Here is a 10,107-nt window from a genome sequence, read left to right as displayed (position 1 = left end):
TCTAGATTTCAAAATTCATAATAAATTCATACGAACTCCGAATATTGCCTTCCATATATGCACGAGATTGTATCGATGAGCTCTACAACTTTTGTGAAGAAAGTTTTTCGAAATTTTGAACGTATAAAAAGTCAATTTTCACGACCCCCTAAATAACGTTTGTTTCGAAAATTAAAATTGATTAGAAACCGAATTTCTCGTACAACAACTAAATAACGTTGTATTGTACTTATTCATAATTTTTCATTTATGTAAGAAAAATCGATGAACACTGAAAAATGAACAGTTAATGAATAGTATTGACTGGTCAAGAAAAACAACGGGTGGAAACCCATGTCCAGTGGCAGTGAATAGTTACTTGACTGGTCGACACCTTGACTTTTCGACCTTAACATTTCTTGACTACGGGTGGACTTGCTCTTACGGCCACCACATGTCTCTCTACTTGCCTAGAGATATCACCAAATTTTTCTGGCCTAAGTTTTTGAAGTGGCTCGTTCTCGTCACATAATTTCTTTTCTTTCTTCATCACCACTCGTTGTTCATAACCATATATTTATTCAATTCCGATGGCTCAGTGAAAAACAACAATAAAATCATTGTAGAAACTATCATCAGAGATGATCATGACTTTTTTTTTTTTTTTTGAAGAGATGATCATGACTTGATCTATGTGCTTGTATTGAAAATCTAGGGTGCAGGGTGCGTGGACTAACATCTTTTCGGTGAAACTTGTTTTTCAAGAAAATTTATCTTAGGCTCTAATAAAAAGACTACAAGACGGAGACTTGCAGATCTTCATAGAGAAAATTATTGGAAGGTGCAACACTCCTTTGTGCATGAAAACTTTAGTCAAAGGCATTATATATCTAGTTCAAATGTTCAAGACATCTCTCCCAAACATGTTCAGCGAGAAGCAATCTTCACAGCCAATGTTTTTAGCTAATTTTGATCATTCTATTTCAAGAAGCCACTACTGGAAATATAGTCTTTTACTTATCATTTCAGCTTTTTAATTTTGATTTATTTGATTCTGATTGTGCATTAGATTCTAAAGTTCAACCTTCGTTGTAGTTGTTTTCATTTTTTTAAAATGACGTTTTAATTCAACCACGAAGACATAGCATTACCGTCTAACATCCTAAGACAGTCTTTGAAACCCTAACAGACTTTCCTGAGCTAACCAACCTAAGGATTTTAGACCGTAATTTTCTCATTAAAGGAGCAACAACGGGAAGAACAAAGAGTGTAAAATTTTGCAAAACCGTGTGGACCTTTAGATGGTGACACTTATTTGGACGAATATTTCAGTTAAATAATGTCCAAGTGATGGACTAACATAACTGCTTTCGTCTGCACCTTAAGAAACACAATCACAGTAGGAAGCATTTGATCCAAGTAGCGTCATGCTGCTCCCACACTGAAAGCAATGGGGAGTAGCGTCATGCTGCTCCCACACTGAAAGCAATTGGGTGACTGACTTGAAGCAAAGAATGGTGAATCAACAAGAGGGGCACTCGTGTCATCCTTCATATTATCATATCGATGATCTGTCCGACTCTGAAACTCACTGTCCTAAGAACTTGATTTCGTGAGTTTCCAATTGATTTTTCAATTAAATCTATAAGCAACTTATCTTCATAGTTAAACGAAGAGAAACATCTGAAACTGTTGGGAAATCCTTTTCTGCTAGTAAATGGAGTTGAAGTTGATCACATTCCGTTTTGCAGTAAAAAAGATGAGACATCAGACATCTGTGTTTTCTTGCACCTTGTTAACTCCCAAGTCCCAAGCAAAGAGGTATGTCATGGAACAGACTTCCCTTACAGGAACTTTACATCAGACGCTTAATTCGGGAAACTTGACAGGGGAAGACTTGTTGCCATCAAAAGGGAACTTGAGGAATTACCGAGACATTTTGGATTTCATATGTAATTAACCACCACTTCCAGGATTCAATCTGGCCGAAAACCAGGAGAAAACAGCGGATTATCAACAGATCCAGGAAGATTAAAAGAGATGGTAAATGGTCCATAGTTCCTGAGCTTTCAATTCATTTGGTACAAGTTGATGAGTTTACGACAAGTTCAGTCTCCGTCATGAGTCATGGCTCCTTCAATATGAACCTTCCTTTCACTTCCGATGATACATTTAACTGTACCTGTTAGACCAAGAATCACAATCTTCAATTATTATGGTAGGCATTTAAAAGAGGGTACCTGCAGTGCAAAAAAGAGTGCGTGGTGCACCAAGTATGAGAGACGCGCATATATGATGAAAATTACAGACAAAGAATCTCACTTTGATTCCTCCGAAGACCAGGAACTGCAACTCGAAATAAGTAGGCAGCATCACTCACATGCCAATGTCAACATGACCAATTAATAGTTGGTCCAGCAGTACCTTCATTTGAAGTTCCACTTACAATAACAGCTGGCTTCAGACATGCATGGATGGTAAGCAGCATTTTGGTTGTCCATGCTGTCAATTTACTTCCTAATTGTCTTGATCTCTCAGATGCACCTAGTAATTAGGCAAGCCAGATAAGAAAGATCATTATTGGTCAGCAAAAGTTAATTTCACATGTAATCCAAGATTTAGCATGATCTAGATTTCAAAAATAGGAAAATTAAAAGCTTGCATACAAGTAATTTCAAATGCCAAAAAGAAAAAATTATATGTCTCTTTGAAACTTTAAGAGTGTGGAAATGATGTAACTGTCTTGTAACACTTTTGTCCTCCTACAGCAGACCAATTGCTATATGCCAGCTAGTAAATTGGTGTCTTGAAAGGAGGTCGTTTATGATACTGGGATGTTTATTATACACTCATTTTATTTCTAACTAAACTAAAATTGCAACTTAATATATTGAACCAAATTTACAACATTGACAACAAAATTATCACATTTGTACTACATTATTTACATATAATTGAACCAAGTTACAAAACTGAAAACAAATTTGTTCACAACCATGTAATCAAGTTGTAGGTTGGTTAATTACCTTTAATAGAACTAAGATTACACAAAAAAGACTCACGTTACTACAATTACAATTATGTAAATGTGTGTATGACATACATATATGTACCTTAATGAGAATTTCCCTTGTAAGGAGGGGAGGGGGTTGAGATGCACTAGTATTTATATATATCCGCGCTATATATATAAAAGATACAGAGGCTTCAAACAAAAGAGGTCATCAAGAAATACAACATTCATGAAAGATATACACCAAACACCACACTGTGAGATACTAACTAGTGTTTGACTTGGTTACGAACCTACTTTCAAGTGATCAATTACTAGAACAGAATTGTGTGAGCGGAAATTTTATTTTCTCTTCTCTACTAGAACAACATTCATGCACGAATGTTTTCTCTGTTGGATAATAGTAGAAGCGTAAAATCAGAAACTAATTTTGAGTAGGGAGATATGGTGCATGAATGACACACAATATGGGAGATGTATAGTCCAAAGACATGTACATAGCTCCTAGAGAGAGATATGGAGAAGACTCAAACTACCTGATAATTAAAGGAATTCACTCTTATGATACTTCTACAAAATACTCTTCTACACACATTACTCAACTAGACTAGCCTATTTATATAAGTCTACACTAGACAATGTCATAAGTATGACAATTATAACAGACATAAGTACTTTACAACTCAAATTCTGTAACTCCTGTAATTAACCACTGTAACTGTCACATTATGTCACCATTATTCAAATCATAAAAATTCTCATAATTCTAAATTATTTATAACTTCCAACATCCTCCCTTAATTTAGAATTATTCTATCATTAAGGTGACTCTTTAGCTTCTAGCCGTAGTCATCAGTGATGTTGACACTTTCCTCCGTTGGATCGACACTCATTCTTTGATCCACACTTTCTTTTGCATTTTGGTTGTTGCGAATTCTTTCTTCTTGCTCCATTTCTAACTCAACCATATTGAATTGCATTTCTGTGATTACCCCATCAAGGTGGTCAACATGTTCTCGGAGAGAATCTCTTTTTGCAGTCAATGCTGTCACTTTTTCCTTGAGCGCCATCAATTCATCAAAGTTGAAATCTACTACATAGATTTCTTTCTCCAACTGCAGATAATGCAAGGTTGCTTCATTTTCAGCTTCTTTCTTGGTGGCTCTCCATGGTCCTTTAAAGATGGGATGCTTTACAACTTTGGTGTCAATTTCACACTTGTATCTGAGAGCGTAAGAGGAGCCATCAATGGTTGTCATGAAAACTGGTTCAGGCAAACTCAACTTCCTAACAACTTTTGAAACACTCTTTTGAATGGAACAACAATATTTGTTGGCATCTTCACAAGACTGCAAAAGAGAGCATTAGTATTGAATCATGCATACGAATTCATTATGCATGCAACTTAATTATGCATTCATGATGCATTTCTTCATCGGGCACCATTATGCTACAAGGGAGTGATTAGTCTAGGCATCTTTGTGCCTCTAGATAGTATGCAATTTCCTTTTGGCACCTATGTACCTCCTTATTCATTCAGGGACTTTAACCCTAACCTTCTTTCATTCTCTCAGGGACTTTTATCCTACACATTCTCTTAGGGACATTTACCCTACATCTTCTTCGAGGGACTTTTACGCTTCCATAAAGACCACATTGGTCTTTCATCCTTCTTCAACTCTTCTCCCTATTTCACTTTCTTCTCACCTTTTCTCTTTACTCCCTCTCTCACACTTTCTCCTCTCTCTTTTTTTTTTCATCTGGACTCTCATTTTCTCTCTCTCTGTCTCTTCCCCTCTATTTTTTTTAAATCTCCTCTTTCTATTTCTCACTCTTCCTCCTTTTTTTTGTCTCCTTCTCTGCCTCTCATTTCTATTCTTCTTCTTTTCTTTCACAACTCAGTGTCTGCTCCCCTTTTTTCTTTTCTTTTTTCCATCCTTTAATTTTGTTGCCCTTTAGCAATTCTTCACACACCATAGATTTCTTCCACCACCTTGCAACAATAACCGCAAGTCTTGGTATGGCCGGTCACTCTAACTCTTCAACCTCTGCAACCTTTGAGTTTCAAGGTTGATCTTCATTGAGAATTTTGATTCTCAATTCCACAGTTTCGGAGCAAATATTTTACTCCAACAATCTCACTGAGACACCATCACATCTTTATCATCACTCACGATCAAAATCTAAGCCAACACACTTAATTGACACCATAATACTCATACGCGAATAATTTTTTGCCTAAGGCTCTGATACCACTTTGTTGGATAATAGAGGAAGCGTAAAATCATAAACTAATTTTGAGTAGGGAGATATGGTGCATGAATGACACATAGTATTGGAGATGTACAGTCCAAAGACATGTACAGAGCTCCTAGAGAGAGAGAGAGAGAGAGAGAGAGAGAGAGAGAGAGAGAGATATATATATATATATATATATATATATATGGATGGAGGAGACTCTCAAAATACCTGATAAAGGAATTCACTCTTACGATATTTCTAGCTACAAAATACTCCTCTATACACATTACTCAACTAGACTAGCCTACTTATATAGGTTTACACTAGACAATGTCATAGTATGACAATTACAACGGATATAAGTTGACAGGGCCGGCCCCAAATTTCACCATGAAATCCTAAGTGGCCCTGCGGGACCCACTTTTAAAGAAGATTTTACCGAAAAATTCAGCAGAACCTCTCCAAAAAGTAGGCAACCCAAACCTATAGGAATCCAAAAATACTTCTAATAACCCAACCGTAAACTTCTGGAGCCACCCTGCTCTCATATTCCAAACCACCTCTCAATCAACAATAATAATAATACTTCAAATACTTAAAGTCCAACAAAACTCCACAATTAAATACAACAATTCATCAAAGTTAGGTCATGAACCCCAAATATAATCTACTACAAGTTTGGGTCACAATTCCCATAGTAATTAGAGCAATCTTAAAAAAAAAAAAAAACAGAAATTGATATAAAGTTCAGTAGGTTCAAAAGGTAACCTACGATATGAGATATCAGAAGCAGATGTGGTCACTATGGCTCACTCCTAATGTGCCGAGCAGCAATGCTGTAAACTGAGCATTTGAAACCTAAGGGCCCAGAGGGAAGCATTTAAAAACGTTAGCGTGAGTGGATAAAAAGTTAATAATTATAACATAAGGAAAAAGGAAAGAGTTTTATACTTTCCCACAGTTTAACTTTGGAAAATAAATTTCTGATGCATGCAAGATTTAGAAAAATTTATTTTCTTAACTTCAAAAGGAGCGTAAGAAAGAAAAATAATCCAGCCCCGCTGGTTAAAATAAGCAATTAATATGGGGAAGGCGAACATCACCATACTGTAAAGAAGCCTCCTAGGCCCTATCCTCGACTTCGACCTACAAACACAAAGTAAGTGAGGAGGAGCCTCGACTGCAACTCATATGAGGAGGAGAACAAGAAAATATAGTAACCCGAGTATAGTGGAAGGGGTAAAGCTATGGTATGTTAACATTTCTCATACAACAACTATTTTTACCCCACTAAGGACTCATATTATCACTTTGAGGACTAATATTACTATTTTCAGGACTCATATGGTAAACTAAGAAAATTTACCACTTTAAGGACTCATGTTACCACTTTGAGGACTAATATTACTATTTTGAGGACTCATGTGGTAACTAAGAAAATTTACCACTTTAAGGACTCATGTTACTACTTTGAGGACTAATATTACTATTTTGAGGACCCATTTTACCACTTTTAAAACAATTGTATGTATGTCATACGTTAACAAATTGTAGAATTTTCCTAGTGGAAGATAGAAATCAAAAACCAGTAAATCCATAAAGGTTCCCCAAAAATCTCACAAAACAAAAAATACAAGTACAATTCCCAACCGTACTCGGAAAATCTCGTAATAATTCAGAATAAAGCAACGACGTATCTCACACGTCAAATTAATTTCAAATGGGTAACAATTTGTAAGATTAAATTATAAATGATAATTATTCTTCCCTCGAAATTCCATTTCGAAAAAGTAATTATAAGAAATTCAAGTCGACAAAAGAAATTAAATTAATTTCCAGAAATTATCTAGGAAAATGATTTGTCAAAAAAAAAAAAAAAACAATAACCATGTTATCCAAATCGAGCATAGAAAATTTAAAAATCGAAATCATGCTAGAAGCATTAACCAAATAAATAATGTGACAATCCGAAATTAAAATAATATGCTCAATAAATTGCATGCTAATTAGTAAAGCATTAATTTGATAAAGTAAATGCATGCATCATTTCTTAAAATAAAAGTCCACTCATAATATTCGGCTAATCCTGTCATCGATCGGTATTTTCCTTGTATGAGACTCCCCTCGTCCTGTATGAATAGCACTCGTAAAAATATAATTATAGGACGGGAATTTGAGTTTACGATAGTTAGAAATCAAAATTCTAAACGTCTCCTTCAAACCCAACTCCTTCAATCCACATCGGATTCTATCCAACTACACTAATAATGTCGATTCACCGATTTACAAATTCTAGGCAACTTCAAGAGAAATCCGACGATCGGATTCTCGTAGTCTATAACCGAAATTCTAAATTTTCATAAATTCATAATCGACTCAAAACTTCTCCAATGTTCACCAAAATCACATATACAAGTTCTATATTAATTATAGGATTTAATTAGCCAAAAAAGAAACTAAAACCCTGCTCCATGCGCCTCTACGTGCCACCCACAATGGCTCCACGCGCTGCTGGCCACCAAATTTTTGGCAGCAACACCTACTCAACAACCCCAACATTTTTGTCAACTACAATAAATTCTAATTTTATCTTGCTGTGCTCGAGATTGGCCGGTGAAAATTTTTCAGAAATTTCAAACCCTAGAATCGGAAATTTCTTTGATTCTCTCTCCACATTGTGAATTGAAGCTAAAAGCTTGAGGGAAAATGAATAATGGCTCGAGGCTCTTCTATTAGACCCAGTTTGGTGGTCGGAGATGGCCGAAATTGGAAGAATTTGCCAAAAAAACTCCGATTTTCTACAGTGTTGCTCTTGGCTTGATTTCTCTCTATTCCGGCCAAATTACCGTGACCCACGATTATTGGCGTGTACAGGATGAAGAGGGGGGGTTCCAAAATGGCCGGTGACACGCTGTCAGGTGGCTGGACGGCGGCAAAATGAAGGGAAGAAGGAGAGAGGCCAACCGGAAAGAGAGAGAGTTACTGAGAGGGGGGGGTGTTGGTTTCCAGAAATGAAAACCTAGCATAGTAATATATATATATATATATATATATATATATATATATAGACACACACAATGAACAGTAACTTCAGTATTTTAGCCATAACTTTTGCATACAAACTCCAATTTAAGTGTACCATTTGTCCATGAACTCGATTTAACGTCCTCTACTACTTTCGTGAAGAAAATTTTCTCAAATTGTTATCCCATAAAAATTCAACTTCTAGCACCCCCCCTAAATAATAAAAACTGAAACTGAGGACAGTAAAAAGTATAATAATTCACTTATACACAGAAAAGGGGTAAATCAGATACAAGGTGTATCAATTCACCCCCTCCCCCCCTCTAAAAAATTTTGTCCTCGAAATTTGCATACATGTTAGAAAAGATGGGGGTACTGCTGTCTCATATGATCCTCTGGTTCCCAAATAGCTTATTCCACCAAATGATTACTCCAAAGTACTTTAACCAAAGGCATCGTCTTGTTCCTAAGTACTTGCTCCCTTCTATCGAGTATCTGGATTAGTTTCTTCTCATAAGTCAGATCCTCCTTCAATCGAATAGGCTGTTCTTCTACGACATGAGAGGGATCAGCAATGTACTTGCGGAGCATGGACACTTGGAAGACATCATGAATTTGTGATATCCTTGGAGGTAGTATTAATTGATAAGCAACTGGGCCAACTCGCTCTTTTATCTTAAAAGGTCCAATATATCGAGGGCTGAGCTTCCCTCATTTTCCAAATCTTACAACGCCCTTCCAAGGAGATAATTTCAAGCTCCTTGATTAACTTAACTTTTTTAGTAGTAACCTGTACGATCTCCAGACCAATGAGCTTTCTTTCTTCTACTTCATCCCAACACAGCGGAGTACGACCCTGTTTCCCATAGAGAGCTTTATAAGGAGCCATGTTGATACTGGAATGGTAACTATTATTGTAAGCGAACTCTATCAATGTCAAATGGCTATCCCAGCTTCCTTTGAATTGCATAACACAGGATCTCAACATGTCTCCAAAGTTTGGATAGTTCTCTCTGATTGTCCATCAGTCTGAGGATGAAATGCAGTGCAAAAACTCAGTCCAGTACCCAAAGCTGCATGTAGACTCTTCCAAAATTTTGAAGTGAAATAGGGATCTTGATCAGAGACAATAGAAACAGGTGGCCCATGAAGTCTTACTATTTCATTCATATAAAGTTCTGCCAACCTGTCCATCTTGTAAGTCTTCTCGACTGGTAAGAAATGAGCAGATTTAGTGAGTCGATCCACAATCACCCAAATACTATCATGACCACTATGAGTATGTGAAGACCAGAAACAAAATCCATGGTGACATGTTCCCACTTCCACTCGGGAATTGGCAACGGCTATAGCAATCCCGAAAGCTTCTGTCTTTTGGCTTTTACCTGTTGGCACACCAAGCACCTACTAACATCCACTGCAATTTTTCTCTTCATATTTGGCCACCAATAGTGTTCTCTTAAAGTTCGGTACATTTTAGTCCCGTCGGGATGCATGGCATAAGCAGAACTATGAGCCTCATCTAAAATTTCCCGCTTAATGTCAACAAGATCTGGAACACATATTCTATTCCCAAACATTAAGTCTCCATCCCTTCAGGTTTGTAAAGTCCACTCTAGAGCCAATACTCACTGCTTCTTTTAATTGTTTCAGGTATTCATCTTCATCTTGTGCCTCCCGCACTCTGTCAATGAGAATTGGCCTCACATGGAAGCTAGTTATCAATCTAGATCCCTCCTCAATTGCTGAGATAACCCCAGTAGCTCGTAATTCATAAAGTAGGGGAACTCAAACTACCCTTAAATAGGCTTAAGAGCTAGAGGGCTTCCGACTAAGTGCATCAGCCACCA

This window comes from Rosa chinensis, chromosome 7 (genome assembly GCF_002994745.2).
Source record: "Rosa chinensis cultivar Old Blush chromosome 7, RchiOBHm-V2, whole genome shotgun sequence".
Classification (NCBI taxonomy): Eukaryota; Viridiplantae; Streptophyta; class Magnoliopsida; order Rosales; family Rosaceae; genus Rosa; species Rosa chinensis.
This window is presented reverse-complemented; position numbering follows the sequence as displayed.